The sequence below is a fragment of the Panthera tigris genome, chromosome C2, assembly GCF_018350195.1.
Source record: "Panthera tigris isolate Pti1 chromosome C2, P.tigris_Pti1_mat1.1, whole genome shotgun sequence".
NCBI lineage: Eukaryota > Metazoa > Chordata > Mammalia > Carnivora > Felidae > Panthera > Panthera tigris.
In genome coordinates this window covers 12,286,033-12,295,247 of record NC_056668.1, presented here as the reverse complement: position 1 = coordinate 12,295,247, position 9,215 = coordinate 12,286,033, and the positions used below count along the sequence as shown (strand labels likewise).

General features: G+C 42.3%; 1 non-coding gene across 1 annotated transcript; it reads right to left on the bottom strand.

Annotated features, from left to right (window-relative positions):
• Nucleotides 1-335: 335 nt before the first annotated feature.
• Nucleotides 336-444, bottom strand: LOC122230806. The gene has a single exon (XR_006207891.1). It is a non-coding gene; the product is annotated as a U6 spliceosomal RNA (small nuclear RNA).
• Between the last annotated feature and the right edge of the window lie 8,771 nt (nt 445-9,215).

Here is a 9,215-nt window from a genome sequence, read left to right as displayed (position 1 = left end):
TTACGATTATGCTTTCTGTCTGGGAACTCTTAATGCTTCAGATTCTCAGTGTGAGATTTAGGCACTGACAAGGGAATAGGTTTTAAGGGATGTTTGAATTAGCTGGTAACTGCTGCTTGCAAAGTTGCCAAAAAGTCTGATTGTTACAAATTGCCTTTACAGCACATGGAAACATGTGATAATGAACTTACTGAAATATGAAAGAATAACCCCTCGTACTGTAAGGAGGTTGAACATCCTGGGGCTGTATCTGATCAAGGAGAGAGTCTTTAATTCAAAGATGTTAGGTCAAGCTGAAATCTGAAAAAATTCTTTGTTACCTTTTTTTTTTTTTTTTAAACGTGGAAAGCTTCCGGAATTTGCATGTGTCATCCTTGCACAGGGGACATGCTAAGCTTTTCTGTATCTTTCCAATCTTAGTATACGTGCTGTCGAAGCGAGCACAGTCTGTTAGTTTTCTTTGTTTCTCCTCTAAAGTGATGGAAACATCTACTACTCTCATCAACTATCCTGCTGTAGCTATAATAAACCAAAGAGTGTTTAAACTCAATCCAGACTAAAAAGTATCACCAAACTGATGATAAATCACATGATAAACATATTCACCTGACTTCCTATGCAGCATTCTGTCTCAAAGATTTGGCAAGAATTTAACCAACTCACCACACAATTCAAACTGCCATAGAAAAAATAAAACGGGTTTTAGCTAATTTACACATAATTGCCTATGAAAAGATTCAGAAACCTAAATGACCCATTTTAAAAGATCAATGCGGTTAGAAGGAGGGAGGGAGGTATTATAACCAGTTGTAAGCAACAGGTACTAAAATGAATAGAAATGAAAAGTTTTTGATCTCCCCCCCCCACTCTCTCTGCTCTATCTTTTAAAATCACACGTCTTAAATTAATTCCCTTAGATTTTCAGCTGCCTTCTGAGAAGCAGGGTGCCCCAGCAGAACAAAATGTTTTCTGCCAAACAATGGTCCTGCTTAATTTGATGCCTTAAGCAAAAACGCCACAATATTCCCTGAGGACCTGCTACAGACTATTTTAGCCTTTCCTTCTCTCTCTCTCTCTTTTTTTTAAATGTTTCCCTTGCAAGAGCGGGGAGGGGAGGGGGAAAAGGCTAAAACAAACTAATTTTTGGTCATTTTATTCCTTTCGCAAACAGTTTGAAGACCAACCAATTTGTACTTACAAATCTGGGGCATTAGCAGGCGGGGACCCTAAATCCACATGCACACAAGCAGTAACTGTTTGTGTGCCAAGCTGTTTGTAAGCCTGATGTGACAGGAGAGACCTATTCATTCTTTTGTAAACTGTCAAGTCTAAAAACGTTAACCTGCCCGGGGCCCGGGGTATGGGAGCGCTAAATCTTCCGTCCCACAACTGTATAATGAACAGACTGTTTCATTAGTGGGACAATTCACTCGACAAATCCAGCCCAAACAACTTATTTCACAATTTGTGAGCAGAATTAAATTTAGGGGGAGCCGCAAGAGGGGGGGGGGGTAGGTGAGCCGCACACAATATACCGAGGGATCAATGTGTTGGGACAAGTGTTCCAGGCAATTTTACTGGCAGTTGCGGGCTGAGGCTCGCGAGACCACGGCATGCAGATCAGCGGATTAGGGGGGCCGCAGCATTAGGTCAAGTGTCTCGAGGGGGGCTGATAAACACCCCAAACCTGACAACAGATTTTCCTTTCTTCCTGCACCACTTGTTAAGTGTCAGAGCAAATCTTTTGAATGGCAGTCGAGTTTACTTAGAGGCCCTTTCTTCAAGAAGACACTCTATCCATTTTCTGAAGCTCATTCCAGGCTGCCCGGGGAATAAATTCGCCCCGCATCTCGCACACAAAAAAACGTCTTTTTCCTCCACATCTTGACTATGAGCCTTTGTCTCAAGGTGTGTGAACCAGAACAAAAATCCACATCGAGAGCCCCTAAGGTTTCAGAGCCTCTGGATTTAGCTTTAATACAAATTAAACACTTTGAAGATTACACAAATACTTTTTTTTTTTTCGGTCACAAAAAACCCCTCTCATTTTTAACGTTAGCAATGTATAGAATCTGCTGAATGGGAAAATTGCAAGCAGCGGATGGTCAGAGGATAACTTGATCTTCATAATATTCTATATATACATCGCTATTAATTCAAACCAAGTAAATTCCCGGCATGCTATGTTTCTTATGTTTTAAGAATCCCAAATGGGAGAAACCATGCTTATTGCATTAAATTGCATCTCTGTGTTAACTCAAAGTGCATGATAGAAAATCTGTGTTGTAACATCAAACATTTTCTAACTAGGTTTGAGCAGAGATGGCTGCTTTTCACGGAGATGTTCTAAAATGTCTAAATGGACCCAATGTTTGAGGATCCTTTGTGGCAGCTTGTTTCTGCTTTATGGTTTTACTTTTCATTTCTTTTGGCAGTTAAATTTTAAAATGATCAAACAGGAAAGCCCTCTGGAAAGGAGGACGTCACTTCCCTAGACATTTAACTTGGAACGCTTCGGGGTAATAATTTTGCAGATCGTTTCCTTTTAATAAGCATTTTGCTTATATTTTCAGAATACCTTTTTTTAAAAAAAAATTTAGGTGCTAGAAACTGTGTTATTGAAGTATTGAAAATGCTTTCACAAGTGAAGAGTTCTGATTTCTGTCTCTAGCTCCAGCTACTCTATAAAGAAGAATATTCAAGCAGGCAAACTAGTAATTAGGCCCCTAAATCTTCTCATTTACCACCCAGAACATTGTAGACCATTAAGCCAGTCTACTTTCTAACAGATAACTACCCACATCTTTGGTTGACGAGGACTTCGAAGCTGAGTACAATGGTCACAGGGATGGTCACCTGTTTTTTAGGAAAGAAACACTTACAATATCTCATAGGGCCAAACACACCGCATTCTAGACAGTTTCTAGCCTCCCGGGGGCCACGATGAGTTAGTATGTTGCATGGAACAATTTCTGTCCCGCCTCCACAGGCTGTGTGTTATTTCTTGAGAAAGTTAGCTTGGTATTTTCTTTCCCTGCACAGGCCCCCCACGCTAACTGAAAAAAAAAAAAAATTCCAGTTAGCCCGGCTGTTCCAATGGCCCACTGAGTTCTATGATGGCAGGAATTCTATGAATAATAATAGAACACACAATCCCGTGCAGCCTCCCAGAGAATTCAGTCTAATCACCCGGAAATTCTGCTTCGTCACCATTCTTTCTCTTGCCATAAACCACTTTGGCTCCCTCTTTGCTTCCACATCGTTTAAGCCTTTCTGCCACCCTCAGATCCGTCCACGGGGCCTCCAATGGTCATTATCCTGGGGTTTCCCAGGACTTCCCAGCCGCTCTGTCCCAGAGGCCTCCTTCCAGTACCACACCTACTCTTCTAGAATGTTCAGGCTATACAGGACGGAAGAAGGAACAAAGTAAACATCTTGCTAAATTCTCCACCCAGAGACATCCACTGCCAACAGACTGGAGACCATTCTTCCAGATGTCTTCCTATTGTTTGTACAATTGGTTAAACGAAAATGACATCATACCACATACCCCATTTTATAAACTGCTTGTTTTCGTTCGATAATATATCATGGAGATTCTTTTTGATATCACTTCCTTTTTCTTTTTATTTGTTTAAGTTTATTTATTTTGATGGGGGGGAGGGGAGAGAGAGAGAGAGAGAGAGAGAGACAGAGAGAATCCCAAGCGGGATCCGCATCCAGCACAGAGCCCAGCGTGGTGCTCAATCCCATGAACCTCGACGTCACGACCCGAGTCAAAATCAAGAGTCAGACGCTTAACTGACTGAGCCACCCAGGCGCCTCTGCACATTCCTTTTTAAAGGTAGTGTTAACAGTCCATCATCCAGATACTCCTGAATTATCTAACTAAGCTTTTTTTTGGTGGGCCAATTAGGGTGTGTCCATTTTGTTCCTATTTTAAGAACAACGAAATGAGCGTCTTGGTACAAACATTTTTGTGTACTTCTCTGATTAAAGAAGAATTCTTGGGTCAAAGGGTATACAAGTTTTTTTATAAATTTTTTTTTTTAACGTTTATTTATTTTTGGGACAGAGAAAGACAGAGCATGAATGGGGGAGGGTCAGAGAGAGAGGGAGACACAGAATCGGAAGCAGGCTCCAGGCTCTGAGCCATCAGCCCAGAGCCTGATGCGGGGCTTGAACTCACAGACCGTGAGATGGTGACCTGAGCTGAAGTCGGACGCTTAACCGACTGAGCCACCCAGGCGCCCCAAAGGGTATACAAGTTTTTACACATGTAGTCAAGCTGTCCTCTGGGAATTGATGACCTCATACAAATCCTGCCAGTTGACTTTTTGTGGGCAGGAAGGACGCAGTGGCTGGGAAGCTATATTGACCTGTATCAATTCTCTCTAGGTTCTCGTTCTCATCAGTGATTTACAAAATTATTCTACTGCCTGCTCCCTCTTTCTTTTCTTACCAAAATAGCAGATGACATTTTGGGGACCAACTTCCTCATGCTTACAAAAGTCTCGAATTATCTGAACGGCTTGGTGACGTAAGAGAGACACCTTATTCTGTACCTTTCATATATCTTGTGATTTTGCTGACCCCACTGCTTTTTCCAGATTTGTCACCTTCCTTTGTCATTTTATGTGAAAGGTTGTACCTAGACCCATGCTAGTCACTCTAGCTGTAGTAGAGATTCACTCTATTTTATTTTTAGTAAAAGGTTTTTTGAAATTATAAAACCGACATAGTCAAATTCCGTAAACATAAGAAAAGAGAAAACAAACCCATATCACCATTTCTCTAAGCTGTGGCATAATCTTCACTGATCTCTGTGTCTATATTTTTGTGCCAGTAGCATACTGTTTTGAGTGACAAAACAGTAATCTTCTTATTTATTTATATGAAATTTATTGTCAAATTGGTTTCCATACAACACCCAGTGCTCATCCCAACAGGTGCCCTCCTCAATGCCCATCACCCACCCTCCCTTCCCTCCCACCCCCCATCAACCCTCAGTTTATTCTCAGTTTTTAAGAGTCTCTTATGGTTTGGCTCTCTCCCTCTCTTTTTTTTTTCCTTCCTTCTTAATCTTCAAACCGTCCTCTAGAAAGTTAAGTAAATGTTGGCCCCATTTGTGAGGCTGCCATGCTCTTATGGCTGGAACGTGGTGTTTCATCTCAAACCAAAGAACTACCGGGATCTACGCACTTTCGGAACATTGGCTTCTCAAAATAAACCACGTTTCATTTTAATTAATTCATTTAATTCGTTTCAGGTGAATTGAGGGTTAAAAATAACTATTTCTACGGGTGCAGTACACATGAGAGTTTGGCTAAAAAAGAAACAACAGAAAAAGAAAAAAGGGACCCCTGCCTGAGTTTTCACGATTTCGTCATGGAGTAAAGGACGCACCGTTTGCAGAATGAAGTTAACGGCAGCAGGCTTTGGGTCCTCGCCAGTGGATTTCTGAACGTCGGGGACCATTTTCCACGGTGGTACAGCAGGGATGAACACAGCCGAGGTTGTAGACGCGATATCAAGATTGGTTGGTCTTCTGTGTTGCCCGGCACCTCCCTTCCTGCCTCCCTTCTGGTGCTCCCGCCATCATCCGCTTCGACGCTTGGGTGTCCCCCAGAGCTTCGCTTCTTTGATGTGTGTGCATGGATTCTTGCTTTTGGGTATTTTGACATTCTTCATTTCCAACAGCTGTGGGCTAAACATTTGCAGGCAGTGCGTGGTTCCATTCTGCTGGCTGCCAGGATGCTTGCCAAAAGTTTAATGTCTTCTTATCTTGGCTGGAAAGCCTTTAAAAATGCTTCGTTTTCTTTTCTTTTCTTTTCTTTTCTTTTCTTTTCTTTTCTTTTCTTTTCTTTTCTTTTCCTTTCCTTTCCTTTCCTTTCCTTTCTTTTCTTTTCTTTTTTTTCTTTTCTTTTCTTTCCAACAGTCCTGCCCTGTGTTTTAGGAGATGTGGCTGGTGAATCGGATGTCATGTGGAGCATCGTCTATTATTTTTTTAATGGGGTTTAATTTCTCTCTAAAAAAGTTGTATGTGCACTGCCTCCTCTTTGTAATCAATAGAGTTGACTCATATTTGTAATTCCTACACTCACCAAGTTGTGTCAGTAGAGAATTTGTTCAGCATCTCTGATTCTAATGAGGTGGCTCCCAAAAAATTGTTAAAGCAGCAACCTCGGCATGGAAAATAGAATGAGGAATTTAAATTATGTTGACGCCCTGGGACGTGCACCCCATGAATGTACGGTGTTTTGTCTGTTTGTTCGCTGCTGTATCTTCAGCAGTGCCCAGAACATACGAGGCACTCTGTAAATATTTGTGGGATGAATGAATGAATGAGGAAGTTCAACGGAAAAGAATGATATACTTTGAAGAATTCGATGTAGTACTGATTCAAATCCCTTTTCTCACTCTGTCATCCATTTTTTAAGTGGATAAAAGCTCTGTGACTTTGTCAAGCACTTGGAACTCCCTGAATTCTGGCTTTCTCATCTATAAAATAAACCCTTGATAACTTTTTAAGTTCTTTGCAGGCCTAAACCTTTATCATGACATGACATGCCATGCCCATGCATCAAATATTTGGGCGTGGAGGTACTGAAGAATGAATGTGTGATTTCAGGGTAATGCTATTGAAGGGTAATATTGATTTGGACGCAAAGTTTCTTTACCCCCATTTCTCTCTCCTTCCGTTCTTCTTTCTCCCTTCCTGTCTTTCTTCTCATTGCTTCCTCAGGTGACTCATTGATGGGTTGGTACTCTAATAAAATGAATTTGAAAATGTCTCAAACAAAGGGTGCCCGTGTGGCTCAGTCGGTTAAGCATTGCTTTTGGCTCTAGTCATGATCTCATGGTTCGTGGGTTTGAGCCCCATGTAGAGCTCTGTGCTGACAGCTCAAAGCCTAGAACCTGCTTCAAAATTCTATGTCTCCTTCTCTCTTTGCCTTTCCTCCCACCTCTCAAAAATAAGGCATTCTCCAGTTTTTCCATACTTGAAGCACAATCCTTTGTACCTTCAAACATGGGAAACAATATATGACGTAAGTGGTATGGCTAGCATTTTCTTGGTCAATTACATCTTAGTTATAATAACGCAAACTCTGAAAAATAAATTTTAAAACAATAGATTGAGTATAATCACATAATCATACTTCGTAAGTAGTTGGACATGTCCTGGAATGAATTCACTTTGTCTATTTTTAAAAAAAAATTTTAACATTTATTTATTTTTGAGAGACAGAGAGGCATAGCATGAGCAGGGGAGGCGGAGAGAGAGAGGGAGATACAGAATCTGAAGCAGGCTCCAGGCTCGGAGCTGTTTGTTAGCACAGAGCCTGGGGTGGGGCTCGAACTCGTGAACTGTGAGATCATGACCCGAGCTGAAGTCGGACGCTCAACCCACTGAGCCACCCAGGTGCCCCTACTTTGTCTATTTTTAAATGAGTTAAAGTGCTAGAAATTCTACTAATAATATGTTCACAAGTTATTCTATGTTTCGGTGGCTCTCACCTTTAAATATTTTCTGTTTGCTTGGATATTTTCGTGTCGTTACGTTTTTCTCACTAGTTCTTTCTTAATTCATTAAAGGGAAGTGAGCAGCAAATCTCTTGACCTTATGATATAATTTGATATCAATTTATAATTTTTATAGCCACTTAACCCTATAAAAGTGAAAAATCCTTCTATCTGTCTAGTTGCTTTTCCTAAAGTTATATTCCTAGTTCCAATATATTAGTTTGGTTGGTATGATTGTCCCAAAATACGGAGGGGATTGTAAAGAGTCGCCCACTTGATATAAACTGGTAGAGCTGGGAGAAGGGACAGAGGATATAAGAAGGAAGAGCTCCACTGCTGTCTGTGAAACAGTGGTAAAAATATCCTGTGGGCCAAACACACAGGCTTCACTTTAAAATTTATGGATGAATTTTAAATGCTGGTCTTTTACTTTTGTTTTAGGGAGTTGTTTTTTTTTTTTTTTTTGAAAAAGGAAAATAGGTATAGATAGAAAGAGAGAGGGGAGAAGTAAGGAGGGAATGACGCAGCTGAAAGAAGGAAGGAAGGAAGGAGGGAAGGAAGGGAAGAAGGAAGGAGGGAAGGAAGGAGGGAGGGAAGGAAGGACGGAGGAAAGGAAAGAAGGAGGGAAAGAAGAAAAGAAGGAAGGAGGGAAGGGAGGGAAAGAGGAAAGGAAGGAGGGAAGTAAGGAAGGAGGGAAGAAAAGAAGGAGGGAAGGGAGGGAAGGAAGGAGGGAGGGAAGGAAGGAGGGAGGGAAGAAAGGAGGGAAGGAAGGAAGGTGGGAAAGAAGGAAGGAAGGAAGGAAGGAGGGAAGGAAGGAAGGAAAGGAGGGAAGGAAGGAAGGAGGAAAGGAGGGAAGGAGGGAAGGAAGGAAGGAGGAAAGGAGGGAAGGAGGGAAGGAAGGAAGGAGGGAAAGAAAGAAGGAAAGGAGGAAGGAAAGAAAGAAGGAAAGAAGGAAGGAAGGAGGGAGGGAAGGAAAGAAGGAAAGGAGGAAAGGAGGGAAGGAAGGAGGAAAGGAAAGAGGGAAGGAAGGAGAGAAGAAGGGAAGGAAGGAGGGAGGGAAGGAAAGAAGGAAAGGAGGGACAGAGGGAAGAAGGAAACAAGCCAGTTATTGCCAAGGCCATGCCCTTTGCTTACCTGGGGAAGGAACGTTACTGTGGTAAAAGCTTTCAAATGCTTGGCAACTCACGGAACCTCACAGTCTCTTCCTTCCTGACCATAGTCTCTCAATTTCCCCTCCCTTCCTTCCGGTTTTTTCTTTCCTTCTCAACTTCTTTTCTCCCTCCTCTCCTTGAACATTTCCCCACTCTTGCCGCAATGTGACCGTCACTCAGGATACTGTAGAGACAACACGGGCATGACGGTCTCCCGGGGGAGGACAGAGACAAAGCAGAAAATCACACACACTCATGCAACTATGAATTCTGAGAAGTGCCACCCAGGTGACGGGGAGGGTACGACCATGGGACAAATCGGACCGAAGGGCAGCGGAGAGATCTCTAAGGAAGTAAACTACTTCAACGGACACTTGAAGGATGAGCGGAAGTTCTCCAGGGGTCGGGAGTGTGCGCGCCTGTGTGGATGCGTCTGTCTGTCCGGTCAGGTGTTGAACCCCGGGCAGAATGAATAGCAGGTGTGAAAGCCCGGAGGCAAAGAAGGCTGAGTGTGTTAAAGGAGCTGAACGGTGGCCAGAG